Source organism: Ovis aries, chromosome 6 (assembly GCF_016772045.2).
Source record: "Ovis aries strain OAR_USU_Benz2616 breed Rambouillet chromosome 6, ARS-UI_Ramb_v3.0, whole genome shotgun sequence".
NCBI classification, from domain to species: Eukaryota; Metazoa; Chordata; class Mammalia; order Artiodactyla; family Bovidae; genus Ovis; species Ovis aries.
Genome location: NC_056059.1, coordinates 37,788,436 through 37,808,797, shown reverse-complemented (window position 1 = coordinate 37,808,797; position 20,362 = coordinate 37,788,436). Strand labels below are relative to the sequence as shown.

The 20,362-nt window shown below is 41.4% G+C and overlaps 1 non-coding gene across 1 annotated transcript; it reads left to right on the top strand.

The window, feature by feature from the left end:
- Positions 1 to 15,292: 15,292 nt before the first annotated feature.
- TRNAA-CGC (transfer RNA alanine (anticodon CGC)) lies at positions 15,293 to 15,364 on the top strand. The gene has a single exon. It is a non-coding gene; the product is annotated as a tRNA-Ala (tRNA).
- Positions 15,365 to 20,362: the final 4,998 nt, after the last annotated feature.

The window sequence follows — 20,362 nt, the reverse complement described above, 5'->3', positions numbered from 1 at the left end:
TTCCTTCTGTCCTTCTCTTTGCTTGACCAAGACTTTGGTTTGGTGCCATGACTTACAGGAAACCTTCGCGGATGTTCCACACTTGGGTTATGTGCTCTCCCTTTGCTTCCAAAACAGCCTGTCTCAGAGTATTGATCAGCTGTATTCTCCTTGTCTGTTTCCCCTAGGCATCTTGGGAGCCATGGCTATCATCTGTGACCTTCAAGTGCCTAGATCTAGAATTCAGACTGTGCTTGCCATGTATATAAGGTGTTCATAAAATGTTTGAGTGAATGTGTGATCAAGGTCTACTGCGTGCAGCATTGTTTATTAAAGAGCAGAACAAGTCCCATTTATGGCCTTCAAGTAATAAATGCAAAAACAGAAAATACTTGAAAGGAGCCAGTAGAATGAGAAGGATATAGATGATTGAGGAGGACATTAGGATATGAAGAAGTGTGTGGGAGGTCATTGGCTTGGCTTAGGGTGTAGGGATCAAGCTTGCCTAGAATAAAAGATTATAAAAGAGAGTGATGCTGGATTAAAGAGGATCTTGAAAGGCTAGAAGAGTTTATTATTGTTGTGGGAGTCAGCATGGACTCAACAATGTTCTTTGCAGAAGCTGGGGCAGGGGAAGCTATGAATTAGTACAGTTGATAGAGATTAGAGTCAAGAGTGGAGAAAGACCAAGCAGTGTAGAAATTGTGCTTTGGTGAAAAACTACGTACTGTCCAGTGAGGTTTGAGAAGATTCCTGTGGATTATCTGATTAAGAGTCTGCAAAATTCTTTCACAACTCTAAATTGTTATGCATTGCAATATGAGCCTGGTCTGTAGATATGGAGATTATGTCTTGTCTAGTAAGGAGGGGTGGTGTGGAAACCAGTCTTGTCTTCATTTGCACATTCATTTCAATATTGCTGATCCATAAATGTGTCTGTCCTCGAAATTTTCACTTGAACCAGTTATACCAATTGTTTCCTCCATAAATTAAAGAAAATCTTTAACATGTATTCATTTTTTATATATGTATAAGTCACGATTTTAACTATTTTTGAAAATTATCTTTTAACAGCAGGTAGATTGGCCAGAGGCATGAATTGACGGAACTTGCCAGATAGCTCCATTTGGAAATGGATTACAGAATCAGCTAGATACAGCTTGTGAAAGTGGCAGAATATACACCACTAGCCTGTTTGGGGCCCTCACACTTCCCACTTGCTTAGGAAGAAAGAGGTTGTGAAAGTGATGGGGAGTTTAATTATAAATGCTGACTCTCAAGTAACAGTGGGTCACTGGAGAAGAAAGTAGATGGAAGAAAGTCCAGTAGGATCTTGAGATGACAATGCAGACTCCCACAGCTGAACAGCAGGAGTCTGGAGGTTTCCCTAAAGAAGCCATCACAGAGGGAAACAAGCAGAGGGAAAGGACAGAGCCTGTGGAAGATACCATCCATCAGGAGCTGCAAGAACCCTGCTGCTGCTAAGTCACTTTAGTCATGTCCGACTCTGTGTGACCCCATAGACGGCAGCCCACCAGGCTCCCCCGTCCCTGGGATTCTCCAGGCAAGAACACTGGAGTGGGTTGCCATTTCCTTATCCAGTGCATGAAAGTGAAAAGTGAAAGTGAAGTCGCTCAGTCCTGTCCGACTCTCAGACCCCATGGACTGCAGCCTACCAGGCTCCTCCGTCCATGGGAGTTTCCAGGCAAGAGTACTGGAGTGGGGTGCCATTGAACCCTAGACAGAGGAAAAAGTGGGAAGTGTTTAGGGAGAGGCAAGAAGAGATTCACCATATCAGCATTCATGAGTTACAGTCATTCAGCACCTCCCCTTCCAGAGGAGTCTGAAATACTGGAAGCAGGAAACATGCCTGAGGACCATTGATACACATGCTTCAGCAAAACAAAGGAGCACTTGCTGAGCCTGAGACAGAAAAATATTTCCACATATGGTAATAAGTTAAGCACAAACCCATGTGGAATCTTTGTCTCTTCTTATGTGGTGAAGCTTGGAAAAACTGCATGTCCAAGATTACATTTTGCAACATTTAGTGCAGAGTTTTCATCGTTGGGGTCATCTGCTGCTGAAATGTCAGCTATCACCTCTCCCTTCCAGTTAAGAGGAAAGGTAAAGACAAAGGGCAAACCACCCACTTCCAGCTGAGTCATTCTGTTTAAAGAATGCTTGGGAAGCTCCACCCAACAAGTTTTGCTTAATTCCAATGGCTATGCCTATCTATAAGAAGGGCTGCTACCTAGGATAAGATCTGAGTTCTAAAACTAACAAAGAAAGAGAGCCTGGACATTGTTTACATACCTCTGCCCACATAGTAATTGCTATCCCTCAGATCCCAGTTCAGACTTTGATTTCTCAAGAAGACTTTTTTTTTTTTTTTTTTTTGCAATGAGGCATATAAGATCTTAGTTCCCTGACCAGGAATGGAATCCATGCCCCCTGCAGTGGAAGCATGGAGTCCTAACCACTGGACCATCAGCCAAGTCCCAAAAGACAGTCTTTCTTGATGCCTCTACTTAGATCAGGTTCCCTTGGTCTATGCTCTTTAACACTAGAGAAGATAAATTTTTTCCTCTATTTTTTAAGGATCTATGTTCTGCTGTTCGGTCACTAAGTCATGTCCAACTCTTTGGGACCCCATGGACTGTGGCACACCAGTCTCCATAGGGTTCTTCAGGCAAGAATACTGGAGTGGGTTGCCATTTCCTTGTTTAGAGGATCTTCCTAGACCAGGGATTGAACCCACATACCCTGCAAGGCAGGCAGATTCTTTACCACTACACCACAAGAGAAACCCTTAGGGTCTCTGGCTAGACCTAAAACAAGCTAACATGACTAACAGGAGGAAAGCATACAAATTTTATTTTGTCTTAATTTACATGTGATGGAACCGTCACAAGAAAAATGAAGACCCAAAGAAGTAGCGCTGAGAGCTTATATACTTGTTTATGTTGTTGAAGTCAATGCAATTGCATTGTGTATTATATGTGTTGAGTAAATTCATTGTCATGTACAAATCTAAGTTAAGTGCCCTAAAATCATAGATGTGAAATTTATGTTTTAATAGTCCTATAAGACACATTTTGGTTGGAAGGAATCTCACAGGGAAAGATCACTGACAAAGTTATTTTCTGAATAAGATGATAATAGCTACTACATATTAAGAATCTCCTGTGAGCAGAGAGGCTGAATCTATGCCTAATATAGGTTTTTTTTAACACTGATCTTATTTCCCATCTCCTTGTCTTTTTGTTCTATGAATTTCTTCTCTCAAATATTTTAATATTTGATTTTAAATATTCAAGAGCTCTATCATTTCTCACTCTTGCAGTATTTACTAATATTTTCTTTAAACATTAACTACACTTTATCCGAGGGCTTCCCTGATAGCTCAGTTGGTAAAGAATCTGCCTACAATGCAATAGACCCTGATTCAATTCCTGAGTCAGGAAGATCCCCTGGAGAAGGCATAGGCTACTCACTCCAGTATTCTTGGGCTTCCCTGTGGCTCAGCTGGTAAAGAATCTGCCTGCAGTGTGGGAGACCTGGGTTCAGTCGTTTGCTTTCACTCTCTGAATGGTCTCTCTTTCCTCTGAGTTTCTATTTCTTCTTTGTTTTGGTCTTTGACTTAATGTTGGTGCACTTCCTCAAGAGCATGGTGATCTTTGGCTATCTAATAATATTTGAAACAATACTGAAAGTCTAAATGCAACTTCATGAGAAGACCTTGGCAAGTTGCAGCCATCACTTTAGGGTGATTAGGTAGCACCTTGTCATCTCATTGTGACATCCCCACTCCAGTGTTCTTGCCTGGAGAATCCCAGGGACGGGGGAGCCTGGTGGGCTGCCGTCTCTGGGGTCGCACAGAGTCGGACACGACTGAAGTGACTTAGCAGTAGCAGCGAGTGTCAAAATCTGTAAGCCTTTCCCCTTGGATCTTTTCTCCCCAAAAAGGATTCTTCAAGTTTTACATGTAATAGAAGCCTTCACAAGAAAAATGAAGAACCAAAGAAGTAGTTAGGGCTGAGAGCTTATATACTTGTTAATGCTGTTTAAATCAATGCAGTTGTATTGTCTGTCCTTCAATAGCCTGACAGCTAGTTTTTTGGAAGCAAGTCAAAGGAGGAATGTCTTGACAAATATAATTCAATTCACAGATTTTGGCTGTATTTATTTTTATTTAGATGCCTCCTTCCCCCAGTTGGACTTGTGAGCCCCAAATCTGGAGCATCTCTGACTCAACCCCTTTAAAGAGAAAATACAGTTTGTTTGTTTTTTTTAACTTTTGATCTTATATTGGGATATAGTCGATTAACAATGTTGTGATAATTTCATGTAAACAGTGAAGGGACTCAGCCATATATATACATGGATCCATTCTCCCCCAAACCCTGTTCCCATCCAGGCTGCCACATAACATTGAGCAAAGTTTCATGTGCTGTACAGTAGGTCCTTGTTGATTATCCATTTTAAATATAGCAGTGTGTATATGTCCATCCCAAACTCCCCAACTGCCCCTTCCCCCAGCAAATCATAATGTAGTTCTCAAAGTCTATATTTTTCTGTTTTACAAGTGAGTTCATTTGTATCATTTCCTTTCAGATTCCACATATAAGGGATGTCATAGGACTATTTCTCCTCCTCTGTCTGACTTATTTCACTCAATATAACACTCTTTAGGTCTATCCATGTTGCTACAAATGGCATTATTTCATTCTTTTTAATGGTTGAATAATATTCCATTGTATATATTTACCACCATCCCTCTGTCCATGGAGATTTAGGTTGCTTCATGTCTTGGCTGTTGTAAACAGTGCTGCAATGAACATTAGTGTGCACATATCCTTTTGGATCATGTTTTTCTCTGGATATATGCCCAGGAGTGGGGAAAATCCAGTTTTCTGCTCAGTTGGAGAATATGCATTTATGTGGAGGAGGATGAATATAATATGTAAAGATCTATTGAGATATTATTTAAGACTTCATATTACATTCTCTTCATTTCTGTATAATGTGGTCTTATGGTTGCTCTGTCAATTAAGAATTAAGAGGATGGTTCTCGATGTAACTGTATCACAGACTGAATAATATTTATTACTCCTCAGGCCATATATACAATCTTGAGAAAATCCAGTGCTTATGAGACAGGTAGAGGAAGAGACCGAAAAGGAGTAGCCTGAGAGGAAGGAGATAAAGATACTGATTAGATGATGAGAGTGGTCAGCAGGTCAAATGCTGCTAAAAGGTCACTCGGTAAGAATAAGGACTGAGAAGAGCCCAGTGGATCATGCAAAGTGGAGGTGATGATTTACCCTGGCCAGAACAGTTTCAAAATTCTTCTATCCTCAGCAATTCCTGTGAAAGTGTAGGTTAGATCATATCAGACTGTTCAAAACTCACCAAGGTCTTCACGATCTCTTACCTTACAGACAACTGTGTTGGACAAGTGGTTGGTCTCTCCACTTCCAGCCAGTTTTCTCCTGGGCCTCATCTCCTTCAACTTTCTCTACTCTATCAGACTTGCCTCCTTGCTCATTCTTGATAAATCCAGGATCGCTTTTGCTGTTCAGGATAGGCGTTTGCATTAGTTGTTTGCTTTTCCAGGAATGATGCTCCCAGACTTCTTCCAAACTCACTCCCTTGCTTCCCTCAGGTCTTTGCTCAAATTTTGCCTTTTTTGAGGCCTTACTCAACACTCTATTTAAATTACATTTGTTTCCGCTCAAGCACTATCCCTCTTCCCAACTTTGTTTTTCTTCATAACATTTATCACTATTGAAGGTACTGTTTTACTCACTTTATTTAGTGTCTGTCTCCCCCACCTTCCCTCAAACATAAGCTAGAGGAGGGAAGAGATTTTTTTCATTCACATGTCCCAAGAACTTAGAACAGCACATACAACATAATACACACTTAAATATTTGATGCATAAATTAGTGAATTGAGTAATGGTGCAAAAAAAAGGTAGATATGGAGAATATAAGTTAAAGAAAATATCTTCAATAAATCTGGCTGTAAAGAAGTGGAGAAAGATATTGTTGTACTTGAAGGGGAACATGGGATTTAGGGACGCTCATATGTTTTTTATTTGTTTACACTGATTTTTTTCTTTGGAAAAAATACTGATTCATGGAAGATTGGAAGGAAAGTACTGAGAGGTTCCATTTACCTCTTCACCCAGTTTCACCAATGGTTTTACTTCCCCAGCTAGGTAGCTATAGTATAATATCGAAACAAGGGAGATGACATTGTTATATTGTGCATATAAGTCTATGCTACTTTGCTGCTGCTGCTGCTGCTAAGTCGCTTCAGTCGTGTCCGACTCTGTGTGACCCTATAGATGGAGGCTCACCAGGCTCCCCCGTCCCTGGGATTCTCCAGGCAAGAAAACTGGAGTGGGTTGCCATTTCCTTCTCCAAGGCATAAAAGTGAAAAGTGAAAGGGAAGTTACTTAGTCATGTCCGACTCTTAGTGACCCCATGGACTACAGCCTACCAGGCTCCTCCATCCATGGGATTTTCTAAGCAGGAGTACTGGATCATATGCATATTTGTGTAACCACTACTGCACTCAAGATACAGAACTATTTCAGAACCACAAAGATTTCCCTCGTGCCACCCCTCCCACATCCCTACCTCTTGACAAGCATGACTTTGTTCTCCATCTGTGAAATTCTGTCATTTCTAGAACATCATATAAATGAAATCATATAGTATTAATACTTGACTTTTTAAAATTGTTTTCTCTCACTTATCCTATTCTATTGAGATTCATCCACAGTTTGCTTACCAACAGTTCACTCCTTTTTGTTACTGAATAGTACTCCATGGTATGGACATACCATGGGAGTTTTTAGCCATTCACCTGTTGAAGGATATTTTCATTGTTTCCAGTTTTTGTCTGTTCTAAATAAAACTGCTATGAACATTCATGTATGGGTTTTTATGTAAACTTAAGTTTCATTTCTCTGGAATAAATGCCCAGGAGTATGATTGCTAGGTTTTTGACACATTATATGATACATGAAATTAAAAGATGCTTTCTCCTTGAAAGAAAAGCTATGACAAACCTAGACAGTGTATTAAAAAGCAGAGACATCACTTTGTTAACAAAGGTCCATGTAGTCAAAGCTATGGTTTTTCTAGCAGTCGTGGATGGGTGTGAGAGTTGGACCATAAAGAAGGCTGAGTGCCAAAGAATTGATGCTTTTGAACTGTTGTGCTGGAGAAGACTCTTGGGAGTCCTGTGGACTGCAAGGTCAAACCGGTCAATCCTAAAGGAAATCAACCCTGAATATTCATTGGAAGGACTAATGCTAAAGCTGAAGCTCCAATACTTTGGCCACCTGAAGGGATGAGCCAACTCATTAGAAAAGACCCTGATCCTGGGAAAGACTGAGGGCAGGAGGAGAAGGGGGATGAAATGGTTGGATGGCATCAATGACTCAATGGACATGAGTCTGAACAAACTCTGGGAGATAGTGAGGGGCAGGATGCCTGATGTGCTGCCGTCCATGGAGTCACAAAGAGATACGACTTAGTGATTAACAACAACGATACATGTATATTTTGTTTTTAAAGAAATGTCAAGGTATTTTCCAGAGAAGCTGTACTGTTTTAAATTCCTCACGTCTTTTCTCAAAGGGTGGGGCAATGTAAAGTCTGTTTAGGTTTTCCTGGGGAGGAACCAGCCACCAGGAAGGGGAAGGATGCAGAGGACAGAGCCAAGTCCAGAGGAAGCAAGTGAAAATGGAGCAAGGTAAAGAGATGCTCCTTCCACTGGAGGGTGTGACCCAGTTACCTGAAGAAGGTGTGAGGTCGGATGCAGGTGGCTTTATGGGCTTGATGGCTGGAACTTGATTTCTCTTCTCTTGACTAAACAGTGAATGAAGGCTGGGCTGAGAGTGAAGTGCTTTGACATCAAAGGGCTTTGTGGTCACACAAGTTTGGGAAATGCTTATTAATGTGTCACACCCTAGTTATTAGCACATTGAAAGTTTAGAAAAACCCTAGGGTAGAAAAGAGACCAGTCACACTCTGTGGCATGAACATATGAATTTATGTGGTAAAGGATTGATTTTCTTTCCACATATATTTCTAAACCCTCCTCTAATTTTGCCCAACCTGACCCCCAAAGAACAACTCTCTTCACATCAATTTGGAAAAGTCTGGAATAGAATATAGCTACGATGGGACATTGCATGGAGCAATGCACAATTGCATTGCACAATACATGGAGTTTCAACCTCTCCACTGGAGGGATACATCCAAATTTAAATATTTGTGGGATCAGAATATCATGATCAGAGTTTTAGTAAAGTCTTCTAATGTGTAAACAGTATTCTAGTATAATTTTTATGCACTAATTATGCCAATCTGATATTTTAAAATGAGTTAACATTCTTAGATGAACACTTGATTTATTATAAAAGTAGAACTGTGAAACAATGGAGACAGTATAGTCTTTTTAATAAATAAAGTCTTTTGATTTTAATAAACTGGATATCTGTATGGGAAAAAGTTTTGACATATACCTTATGTCAAACACAAAAATCATTTCTAAGTAAATTTGAAAGGTTAAACAATAGAGCTTGTAGGAGATAACATAGGAGACTATTTCATGAATTTGATGGTAGGCAAAGATTTCTTAGAGTACAAAGAGCTCTAACAATAAAGGAAATGGTTGATGAATTCAATTACAGTAAAATTAAGAAATCCTGTTAAACAAAAGAACATTAAGAGAAAGAAAAGGCAAACCGTAGTATAGGAAAAGGCATTTCCTATCCATGTAATCAGCAAACGATTTGTATCTAGAATAAATACTGTTTTATAAACCAGTTGTAGACTGTGCAAAATAAAAACGACTCTAGAACCAGACTGCCTGTAGCTACTTCCTCATGTGACTTCAGACATGTCATTCAATGCTTTTCTGCCTTCCATTTCCTCGCTAACTGGGAGTAAGAGTATACCCATCTACCGTTGTTTTGAGAGTTATATTAATCAATATAGATAAAGCACTTTGAGAAAAGTTTTGCACATTAAAAGAAACCAACTGAGGTTAGCGATTATCAGGTGTCCTCTGTTTTCAAATAAAGGTGCAGAGGATTTAGAATTTAATGTGCTTTCATTATTAGAGTGAGTGTCACTGATGTACCTGACATGCTGAGCCATCACATTTCTTATTACACAGCAGCAGTGTGTGTGTGCATGTGCACACAAGTGAGGTGTAGTGCCATTAAATGTCACCCAGCCCTTCCATAGTAAGTGGGAGGCATTCTGGCTTAACCACCAAGCCCCTGAGATGAACTTGGTTGTGTTCTCCTTCACCTAATAACTGTCACAGCTTTATAATATCCCTAAATGAAATCACAGCATTAACTGCATAATTGTGCAACTCACTGCTTTTACCAGTATTACATTTGGACAGTTTCCTTAATATGAAGTGATCATTAACAACCAGGCCCACCATTCTCAAAGTATGGTTGTGGTTCATGTTTGGAAAATTTACCTGAGGTACTTGTTAAAAACATAGATCTCCAAGTCCCATCCCAGACCCTCAGAATCAGAGCCTCTGGGAATATCAATCAAAAGTTTACGTTTTTAAAAAAAAGCTTTCTAAGTGAGTCTAAAATTTGAGAACTATCAAAATATATTCCACCGAGTCCCATAGAATCTGGTTCTAAAATTAGAAAATTAATGCCCAACAGCTTGAGTAAGATACAGCAAAATACAAGTTATGAAAATGGAGGCTGGTTGAATCCAGGTAAGGATTAAATTCAAGGAAGAAAGGATGTGTGAAGAGGGTGGAGGAATGCCCAGAACACTGTGAGCCCTGCACTTGTAGTCATGATTTTCTTGGAGCTGAGTGAGTATTTTACCTTTTTTTCTGAGAAGTGAGTTACTAAAAAAAAAAAAAAAAACTATTTAATTGTAATCAATTCAAACAAAGAATAAAAATATAACTGTTTCTATATCTCAAGCACTATTTAAGATCTGAGTACTCTTATCTTTTGGCAATGTTTGATAAATCTATAGATTCAGGTAACTCTGTGCTTACATCTGAAGCCCCAGGCTGAAGGTCCTTCTAAACTTATTAGTTAACAAGTCTATCTTGGTCATGGGCTTCTCTGATACCTCAATTAGTAAAGAATCTGCCTGCAATGAGGGAGCCCTGGATTTGATCCTGGGTTGGGAAGATCCCCTGGAGAAGGGAAAGGCTACCCACTCCAGTATTCTGGCCTGGAGAATTCCATGGACTGTATAGTCCATGGGGTCGCAAAGAGTCGGACATGACTGAGCGACTGAACTGAACTGAACATGTTCTTAGTGATGCTGATGATGCTGGTCCGCGGATAACACTGATAACTGCATTGCTTGTTTAAGAAGCCCTGATTTCTTTTTGGCCTCCAGAAAGAGTTTTCTAGGCTCTCTGGTCCCTGGCTATATCTGACCTGTACTACTGGTAGAGGCAGGTGAAGATTCCATACTGGCAATGCAGTATTGGACTTTGTTCTCAGAAGTTCCTGACATGAATGCTGTGTTGGCTGCTTGTGAATGATAAAGATCCTCTCCCTTTCATACTTCCCTGGTGGCTCAGATGGTAAAGCATCTGTCTACAATGTGAGAGACCTGGGTTTGATCCCTGGGTTGGGAAGATTCCCTAGAGAAGGAAATGGCAACCCACTCCAGTACTTTTGCCTTGAAAATTCCATGGACGGAGGAGCTTGGTGCAGGCTACTATCCATGGACTCTCAAAGAGTCGGACACAGCTGAGCGACTTCACTTTCATACTTAATCCAAGTCTCAACTCTGAATCTCTCCAACCAGACAGTTCTTTCTCTGGGAGAATAAATTTGGAATTCTGGCCTGTCTGCCCCCATACATCTCCTGAACTGTTGATAACAACCATGACTACCTTTAAACATCTTTTAAATCTTCAATAGCTCAGTGGTGTCTGAAACCCACAGTAGTTGCTTTTCTTTATTTTCCATTTTGTTACAAAATTATAATTGACAGACAATATCATAGTGGCCTTTCTCTTTCCTCAGTGAGTCTGGCTAAAGGTTTGTTAGTTTTGTCAATCTTTTCAAAGAGCCAATTCTTAGATTCATTGCTCTTTTAAAAAAATGTTTTTAAAGTTTCAATTTTATCTTCTTGGAGAATAATCTTCCTTTGTAATATAAGTGACAGGCCTGAGAAATGCTGTGAGGTGCATTTTTTTTTTTTTTGGGTGAGGGTCTTTAGTGAATAAGAACTCTCATTTCTTTGTTCAACAGTCTGTTCATCTTTATATACTTCCAGAGACAAATTGTTCTCAGTAATCGAGTAGTTTCAAATAAACTTTTTTCTCTAATAAAATATCACAGACCTAAGTGTATTATTAAAGTTGTCAATGTGTCAACTGTATACCTTTCACAATTTTCCCAATTGCAAAATGATTTTTTTGAAAAGCAGTTTAATTCCAATTTGGTTTCCACAATTTGGATTAATGAAAGTTCTTTACCATTCAGACACTATGTTTTCTGTGGCCTCCACAAGTTGATTCTAAACTATCAGCTAGGAAACTGAGAACAAACATTCACATGTGCACACACACACACACACACACACACATACACACACACACACACTCAGGAATCCATCTTCTTCTTCTTCTCTTTCTCCATCAATAAATTCCAATTTGGTAATTTTGACTACCAGCCAGCTTTGGAAACTATTGAGACAGTTTCTTGTCCATCTATATACCTAACTTATCTGTCCATTATCCTCCTTTCCTTACTCTAAAAAAGATTTACGGTACTGTCTTAATTAAATATAGTCACTTAGGAAAGTAACCATTTAAGAAAATAGATAAAAAGATCAATAATGTAATAGTTAATCTTTATCTTCCTTCTCATAGTTTTATGTTTTCCAAATTTTCTTGGCATGTATTAGTATAATTAAAATTTCTAAAAAGACTGAATTTTTTATGGATTAAAAAATTTGACGAAGTTACTTATGAGGGTTTCCCTACTTATGTACTATTTCATACTTAGTGAGTTATCAGTTAACCAAGTATTTTTATTTTTAGGACTGTCTGTTCTCCCAGAGGACTAGAAAGGAAAACTTTCACACCTATTACTTTATAGATTTCTGGTAAGATGGAAGACCTCTGAAATTCTTTCAGTTTCTGTTTTTTGGGGCTCTGCAACAGCCTCTGGAGGAATGATGCATATTATCTTTATAGCCAATAATGTTATATAAAACATAAAAAGGGCTTTCCTTCTTTGATTGGAATTTGAAATTGTAATCTAGCATGTTAGAATCTGTGTTAGAAGAATCATTTAAGGCTCCCTGCCCAATCAGCAGTAACACCCCAAGTATGTTAGTCACTTAGTAATGTCCAACTCTTTGCAACCCCATGGACTGTAGCCCCCTGCCATGCTCCCCTGTCCATGGAATTCTCCAGGCAATTTCCTCCTTCAGGGGATCTTCCCAACCAGGGATCGAACCCAGGTCTCCAGAATTGCAGGCAGATTCTTCACCATCTGAGGCACCCCGGAAGCCCAAGAGTGAAATTTATTTGTTGCAGTGGATTGCTTCCCTCTAATGGTGAAAAGTAGTCATACCACTTCATTTTTAGTGTTTAGGTTCCTAGTCTCAAATAGTTTACAAATTATTTCACACCATGGTTTGCTTTGATTATGATTATTATAATCTATGCTTTTGTGATAATATCACATGATATTGATGCCAAAACCATTAGCTCATGATTTTAACAATCAAAGCAATAACATCTAAGAAGTTGTGGCTCGTTACTTCTCTTATTTCTTTCTGACTCACTAAATGTTTCAAATGAAACAACTTATTTCTGATTTATAATACTTCTATTATTAAAATCTTGCAGAAATGCATGTAATTGTTACATCAGCCCTTATCACTAGATAGCATTATATATCAGTATGATTAAGTTTTTAGAAACACAAATTGCCATCATGTGGTTATAGCCTTTGGTGATAAACAGAACACAACAAAAGATGGATTTGGACAGTTTACCACCAGATCCAGGATTTGATAAATAATTCACGCCTACAAAACTTTGTCATTTTGAGGCAAATTGCTCTTAGGAAACTCAGTAAACTTTACTAAGTGAACTCAGTAAAGTTTCTAAGTCATCCTTTGATGTTCCTTTCATTTGAACTCAACAACTTTCCGAGGTAAAAGGGAAAGCATTATTATCCCATCTTTTCTTTATTTTTTTTCTTTAAAGGTTGAGGAAATAAGCTCTGAGAGCACACAAGATATCAGTCTCAGACATGGGTCAAGAATCCTGGTTCCCACTCTGTGAAATGTTTCAGACTCAATATTCAGTGTTCAACTGTGCATTTTCCACTCATGGGCTCTCAGATATAACTCAGCCTGAATGCCTCCTTCTTCAGGATCTCTGTCACATTTGACAGCCCTTGCCCCCACTAAGGGGCTTTCCTCATAGCTCAGTTGGTAAAGAATCTGTCTGCAGTGCAGGAGACCCGGGTTCGATTCCTGGGTGGGGAAGAACCCCTGGAGAAGGAAATGGCAACCCAATCCAGTATTCTTGCCTGGAGAATCCCATGGACAGAGGAGCCGGGCAGGCTATAGTCCATGGGGTCACAAGAGTCGGACGCGACTTAGTGACTAAGCCCCCACTAAAGGGGATGAAATGGTTGGATGGCATCACCAACTTGATGGACATGAGTTTGAGTAGGTTCAGGAATTGGTGATGGACAGGGAAGCCTGGCATGCTGCAGTCCCTGGGGTCGCAGAGTTGGACACGACTGAGTGACTGAACTGAGCTGTCCCCACGAATCTCATCAAATGAGAAATCTAGCAGGCCTTCTAGCCTTCTTCCTTCTCTGTCCCCTCTTGTCATCAACAAGTCTTGCTGAGTTTTCTGACCATCGTCCACCTTCTATTACCCCTTTGTATTACTGTCTTAGAGTTGCCATAGCAAAGCTCCACAGACTGCTTGGCTTAGACACCAGAAATCTATTTCTCACAGTTCTAGAGGCTAGAAGTCTGAGAGCAATGTGTCAGCAGGGTTAGTTTCTTCTCCTTGGCTTGTGGCCCACTATCTTCTTTCTGTTTCTCCACTTGGTCTTCCCTCTGTCTGCTTGTGTCTTCCCTCTAATCTCTTCTTTTAAGGACATCAGGTATATTGCATTAGTGAATGTGTGTGTGCTAAGTAAGTCACTTCAGCCATGTCAGACTCTGTGTGACTCTATGGACTGTAGCCTGCCAGGCTCCTCTGGCCATGGGATTCTCCAGGCAAGAATACTGGAATGCCAGGCCCTCCTCCAGGGTATCTTCCCGACCCAGGGATTAAACCCGTGTCTCCTGCATTGCAGGCACCTGGGAAGCCCAATGAAGATTAGGGGCCACCCTAATGACCTCATTTTAACTTAATCTCCTCCTTAAAGACCCTTTTCCATGTGCAATCACATTCTAAGATCCTGAGGGCCAGGACTTCAACCTAAGAAATTTGGGAGGAGGGCACAATTCAGCCCCATCCAACCCTGAAGGGAGGGATGCCTCCCTTCAGCCCTACACTGTACAACACATTCCCACCTGGATGCTCTGCTCCAGTTCACCTTCCACAGAGATCAGTCCAATACAAGCCTGATTGTGTAAGTTCCTTTGCTTCTAATCCTTCACCTGAGCCCCTATTCTTTGACAAGACAAGGGAAGACCCGGCCCTGCCTTTCTCACCTGCCTCTTCTCTCCACACCTCTTGTCTGGCCCTCACCCTCCACTGATGCTAAAATGCTTCATGACCAGGCCATGTTGTTTCATGCCTCAATGCCTTGGCTTATATTTATGCCCTCACCCAAGACCTTTTTCTTCATCTGCCTGCCTCTTCCTCATTCTTCAAAATGTACAGGAAATGGGAGCCTCTCCTGGTTCCTGCCGGCTGACCAAAGCTCTGGCCCTCCGAGTGACCTGCAGGCATGAGCACATACATCTTGGTGCTTCTTTATGAGTAACTGAGTAGGGGAAGATCCATATCATTCACTGTGGGGACAGTTTGTTCAGAAAATGATGATTCAGGTCTGACGCCTGAAACTTGCCTCTCCAAAGAGCTCTCCCTGACACAGCAGCCTTGGACCAGGTGGCTTGTATTAGCCCCTGGGCAAGTGAAGCTTCTTTATGGTTTTACACAGACACCCCAGGTTCTTCCCATTTATGGTTGGTTACATACGTATTTCCATTTTACATACATTTTAACTTAGACTCATACCTGTGAGGTTGGTACTCATTTGTGGAGATGTCAATTTATATCACCAGGGGATGTAGCTCAGTGGTAGAGCGCATGCTTCGCATGTATGAGGCCCCGGGTTCGATCCCCGGCATCTCCATGTGGTTCTGTTTGGGCCTCCCTGGTGGCTCAGACGGCAGGAGACCTGGGTCTCCTAATTTATATTTCCTTTTCCCCAACCCTTTCTCTTTACCCGTTCCAGCTGATCTCAGGCTCCACATCTTGAGGCTTCAGTGGGGGATTGGGACAATGTGGAACACCAGGGATCTATCATGGTGGCTTTATTGTCTGGTTTTTCCAGGCTGCAAATCATGCCCAATATGCCTGATCAATGAGAGAAATGGCTCTGCTTTCACATTTTAACCAACTCCCACCTTATTGTAGCAACTCATTTAACCCCCTCTAACCTTTTAAAAATAATACCATGTAAGCATTTCCATGCCAGCATCTTTATTGGAAATGTTACCCCCACTCTGGCATGTGATTGCTAGTAATGATTTTATTTACAAACCCCACTGTCGCCTGTGTGAAGCTGTGTCAGGAACCAACTTTGTCCATCTCCCAGCCTCCTATTATAATCAAATGGAATATTTGTGTTTCATGTTCCTGGTGTGTAAACTGCCCAGACAATGTCCTATTCATCTTTGTGTCCTCAGGACCCAGTGCTGGACACAGAGTAATGTGCTCTGTGCTCCCCAAACGTCTATTGCAAATAAAGTTAAAATAACCAGCTCTATAGGACAACAGGAGAGGAGTGTCCAAGTAAATATTTGGAAAGAGTTTTAGGGAGAAGCCTCTGGTAAAGGAGGTGTGGACTGGAGATGAAGGTCAGATGGAGCAAGATTAGCCAAGGGTTGATTGTCACTGAAACTAGGCAATGGGACTGCATTATAGTAGTCTCTCTCTGCTTTCGAATATATTTAAAATTTTCCCTAAAAACACACACACACACACACACACAAAAGACCCATTTGTTTATAAATAAGCACAAGAAAGAGAGCATTTTTCTTTTTTGGATTTGTCATAATGGCCCTTAGTTGAGGAGCAAGGCAGTGACTACCATCTCTCCTGGGAGAAGCCCAGATGAGGACGTCACTGGTGTGGCTAGTGAGCCCTTGAGGTGGCGTCACTGTTTCTTGAGAATAAAACCTTCATTTGGTTGTAGGAGGGAAGGGTTGAGTAATAAAGTGATTGTTGTTATTGGCTCAGCTTTTGTAAGCAGCTTCATTTTTAATGATGGTGTGAGTGGAGGATTACAGGAACTGGTGGGATTGTCTGAAATGTCAGGACTGGAATTTACCATTGCAGGGGGATGCCATGAGGTTCAACACTGGTATATTCATTAGAAGTTACAAAGAAGACAGTGAGATAGAAATAAAAGAATGGACTTGGTATTTTATGTGAAGAGAGGGGGATGAAAATCAGTAAATGATGTATACTACTTGGGACATGCAGATGGCATCCAAAAATTGCAAGGTTGGACATTGTGCTACAACATCGATGAGCTAGAAAGTACTGGGATAAGTGAAAGAAACCAGTCACAAAACCCACAAATAGTATAGTTCCATTTATATAAAATGTGCAGAATAGGCAAATCCATAAGACAGAAAGTAGATTAATGGTTGTCTAGAGTTAGGCTGGGAAGAGACTGCTAACAGGTACAAGGTTTCCTTTCGGGGTAATGAACTTGTTCTAAAATTGCGGTGATATTTGCACAATTCTGTAAATTCACTAAAAACCATTGAGTCATACCCTTTAAATGACTGAAGTTAATGGTGTGTAAATAATTCTCAACAAAGCTGTGAAGAAATGTTGGGGTTTGGGGATAAGAGAATTTTTAAAAATCTCCTTACTGTGTCATCATGTACTTGCATCATCCTTTCCAGAGACAATACACAATGTATTGTGACTGAAAGTTAAAATCCAGCAAGGATATATCACATTCACCAGTGATAACACATTTTTACTAGAAATCCCAGAGAATGTGTTTCTGATACTCCCAAACTGAAGATTCTTGAAATTAAGTTCAGTTTTTCATTAAGCGCTTTACAGTTAAGCACCTCACGGTATGGGTTGTGCCTGGTTTCCTAGCAGATGCCTCAGGGTCTGCTGCCACCTTCTTTTCCTCTGTTGCTTCGTCAGGGAAGAGGTTGACAAGTAGAGTTCTTAAGCTAGCCAGTCCTCCAGGGCGCGGGATCAGTCCCTCATCCCAAATAGGCACTGTCATTCTCCCCAGATCACCACGACAGCCCAGTCATTATTGTAATGGCTGTTCCGTTGTAGTTTAGATGATAGAATGGTGTCAGTTTCTTGATTTGATCATTGAATTGTAGCTATATGAGAGAAAGCCTGGTGGCTCGGTCGGTAAATAACCTGCTTGCAATTCAGAAGACATGGGTTTGATCCCTGGGTCAGGAAGATCCCCTGGAGAGGGGAATGGCAGCCCACTCCAGTATTCTGGCCTGGAAAATCCCACGGACAGGGGAGCATGGCAGGCTATATATAGTCCATGGGGTCACAAGGGTCGGACACAACTTAGTCAGACACAACCACAAGAGAATGCCTTAACATTTTGTTTAAAGAGGTAAAGAGGTAAGATGTCTGCAACACACTCTCAGTTGACTGAGCAAAAATTTATGCTCGCACACAATGGACACACATATCTCCAAGGAGTATGGGACCCCTCCCTGGCTGTACCCCTTGTGATAAAATGTGCTGATTGAATTACTGGGAATCACCTGATTTATAGAGACTGATTTAACAATAGGAGTCACATTACCCAAGGTACTGATTGGATCAGTGCCAGCACCTCCCCCGAAACAAGGACAGCAAGTGCGTATGCAGCTGTGTATAGAATACGGGTACACAAAGTTCCTGCGCACATAATAACAATTGTATATGTAATATGTGCCCACAGAAGTACTTTGGGTACTCAGTCATATATACACCAGTGTATATAGTGTCCACAAAGAAACTCTGGGTACACAATGTGTACACACAACTGTGGATGCATAATATTATGTGTCCACAGAGCAACTCTGTGCACACAAGGCATGTACACAACTAAGTACCACAGGTGGGTGCCCAGGCCTCCCCTTGGGCATTCTCCCATGTCTCTGGCTCTTCTTCTAAGGATACTAATCAGATTTGGGCCTGTTCTAATGACGTCATCTTAATTTCATTACATCTGCAATTGACAATTTACAAATAAGTTCGTATTCACAGGTACCGGGAAGTAGGACTTCAATGTATCTTTTCAAATTAATTAATTAATTACTTGGCCCTGCTGCATGGTTTGTAGGTCTTAGTTCCCACACCAAGGACTGAACCCGCAGCCTCAACAGTGACAGCGCAGAGTCCTAACCACTGGACTACCAGGGAATTCCCAATATATCTTTTTAGAGGGCGTGATTCAGCCATAATATCACTCATGGCAGGGAAAAGGAGATAAAGACTTAAGCCAGTTCAGGATAGGGGGTTAGAACCGAATGTCTTGCAAAACTTGAAAACCAAAGGGGTGCATGGATCTTAGGGGTTCTGGCAACTCTGCTGCCTGGAACAGTCTTAGCCCAGCGTATCAGTTCAGTGCAGTTCAGTAGCTCAGTCATGTCCGACTCTTTGGGACCCCATGAATCGCAGCATGCCAGGCCTCCCTGTCTATCACCAACTCCTGGAGTTCACTCAGATTCACGTCCATCGAGTCAGTGATGCCATCCAGCCATCTCATCCTCTGTTGTCCCCTTCTCCTCCTGCCCCCAATCCCTCCCAGCATCAGTCTTTTCCAATGAGTCAACTCTTCCCATGAGGTGGCCAAAGTACTGGAGTTTCAGCTTTAGCATCATTCCTTCCAAGGAAATCCCAGGGCTGATCTCCTTCAGAATAGCCCAGCATATACATGTGCTCATTTGTTTAACTGGATAGAGAAATAAATGGACACAGAGTGAAAAGAGGAGAGACAGGAACAGACTGAGATAAGTTTGGAGAGAAGACTTTAGACATTCATTTCCTAGGTCTTCAGAGACCACACCCAACTCTCCTGTTTCACAAGGGGGTGAGGGGGGGATGGTTCTCATAGTTAAATTCCTCCTTGACCCCAAAACCTCTTAAATTTGTGACTTTAACCCCTAATAGTGAGGGAGAATTTCAATGGGTCTCCCAGAACTCAATAGGTCATTTTTTGCCCATAAGCCATCTTTGAGCTTTGCTTTCATTGCTTTTTAAATAAATGCAGGATGAGGTATTCCTTCTGCTCCAGCACTCCCGGTTCAGAGTGCTCTAGTTTACACCATGATGCTGTTAGTAAGTTTTAAATTTTTATTTATCTTTTGTAATCAAATCATAGTCTGTTCACTCAAAATTTGTAGCAAGGCCATAAGCTGGTGATATTGGGCACTGTGGCAGGAACAAAGAGGAAATGTGGGAGGCATCTGCCCAATGGAGCCCAGTTAGGGAGGCAAGTATGATGCAAGGAGTGTGAGTGCCCTGAGGGGAATGGTCAGTTACAATCTTGCTACTCAGTGTGGTTCCTCACCCCTCCACCCCTCCACCTCACTGGCATCATTAGCACCGTCTGGGAGCCTGTTAGAAATGCAGGACCTCAATCCAGCTCAAGACCTAAATCAGAATCTTCATTTTAATAAGATTGCTAGCAGGTGACATGTATGCACACAGGAACTTTTGTCCAGGAGATAGAAATGACTCCCCAGTAGTGTCCAAAGATAATATCAATTCAACCATCATCACCAGAACAAGCGGAGAAGGCAATGACACCCCACTCCAGCACTCTTGTCTGGAAATCCCATGGATGGAGGAGCCTGGTAGGCTGCAGTCCATAGGGTCACGAAGAGTTGGATACGACTGAGCGACTTCACTTTCCCTTTTCGTTTTCACACACTGGAGAAGGAAATGGCAACCCACTCCTCTATTCTTGCCTGGAGGATCCCAGGGACAGAGGCCTGGTGGGCTGCCGTCTATGGGGTCGCACAGAGTCGGACACGACTGAAGCGACTTAGCAGCAGCAGCACCACCACCAGAACAAGGCCCTGTGCTGGGCACTGGGGACCTAGAGAAGAAAGAAATGTGTCCTTGCCCTCAAAGA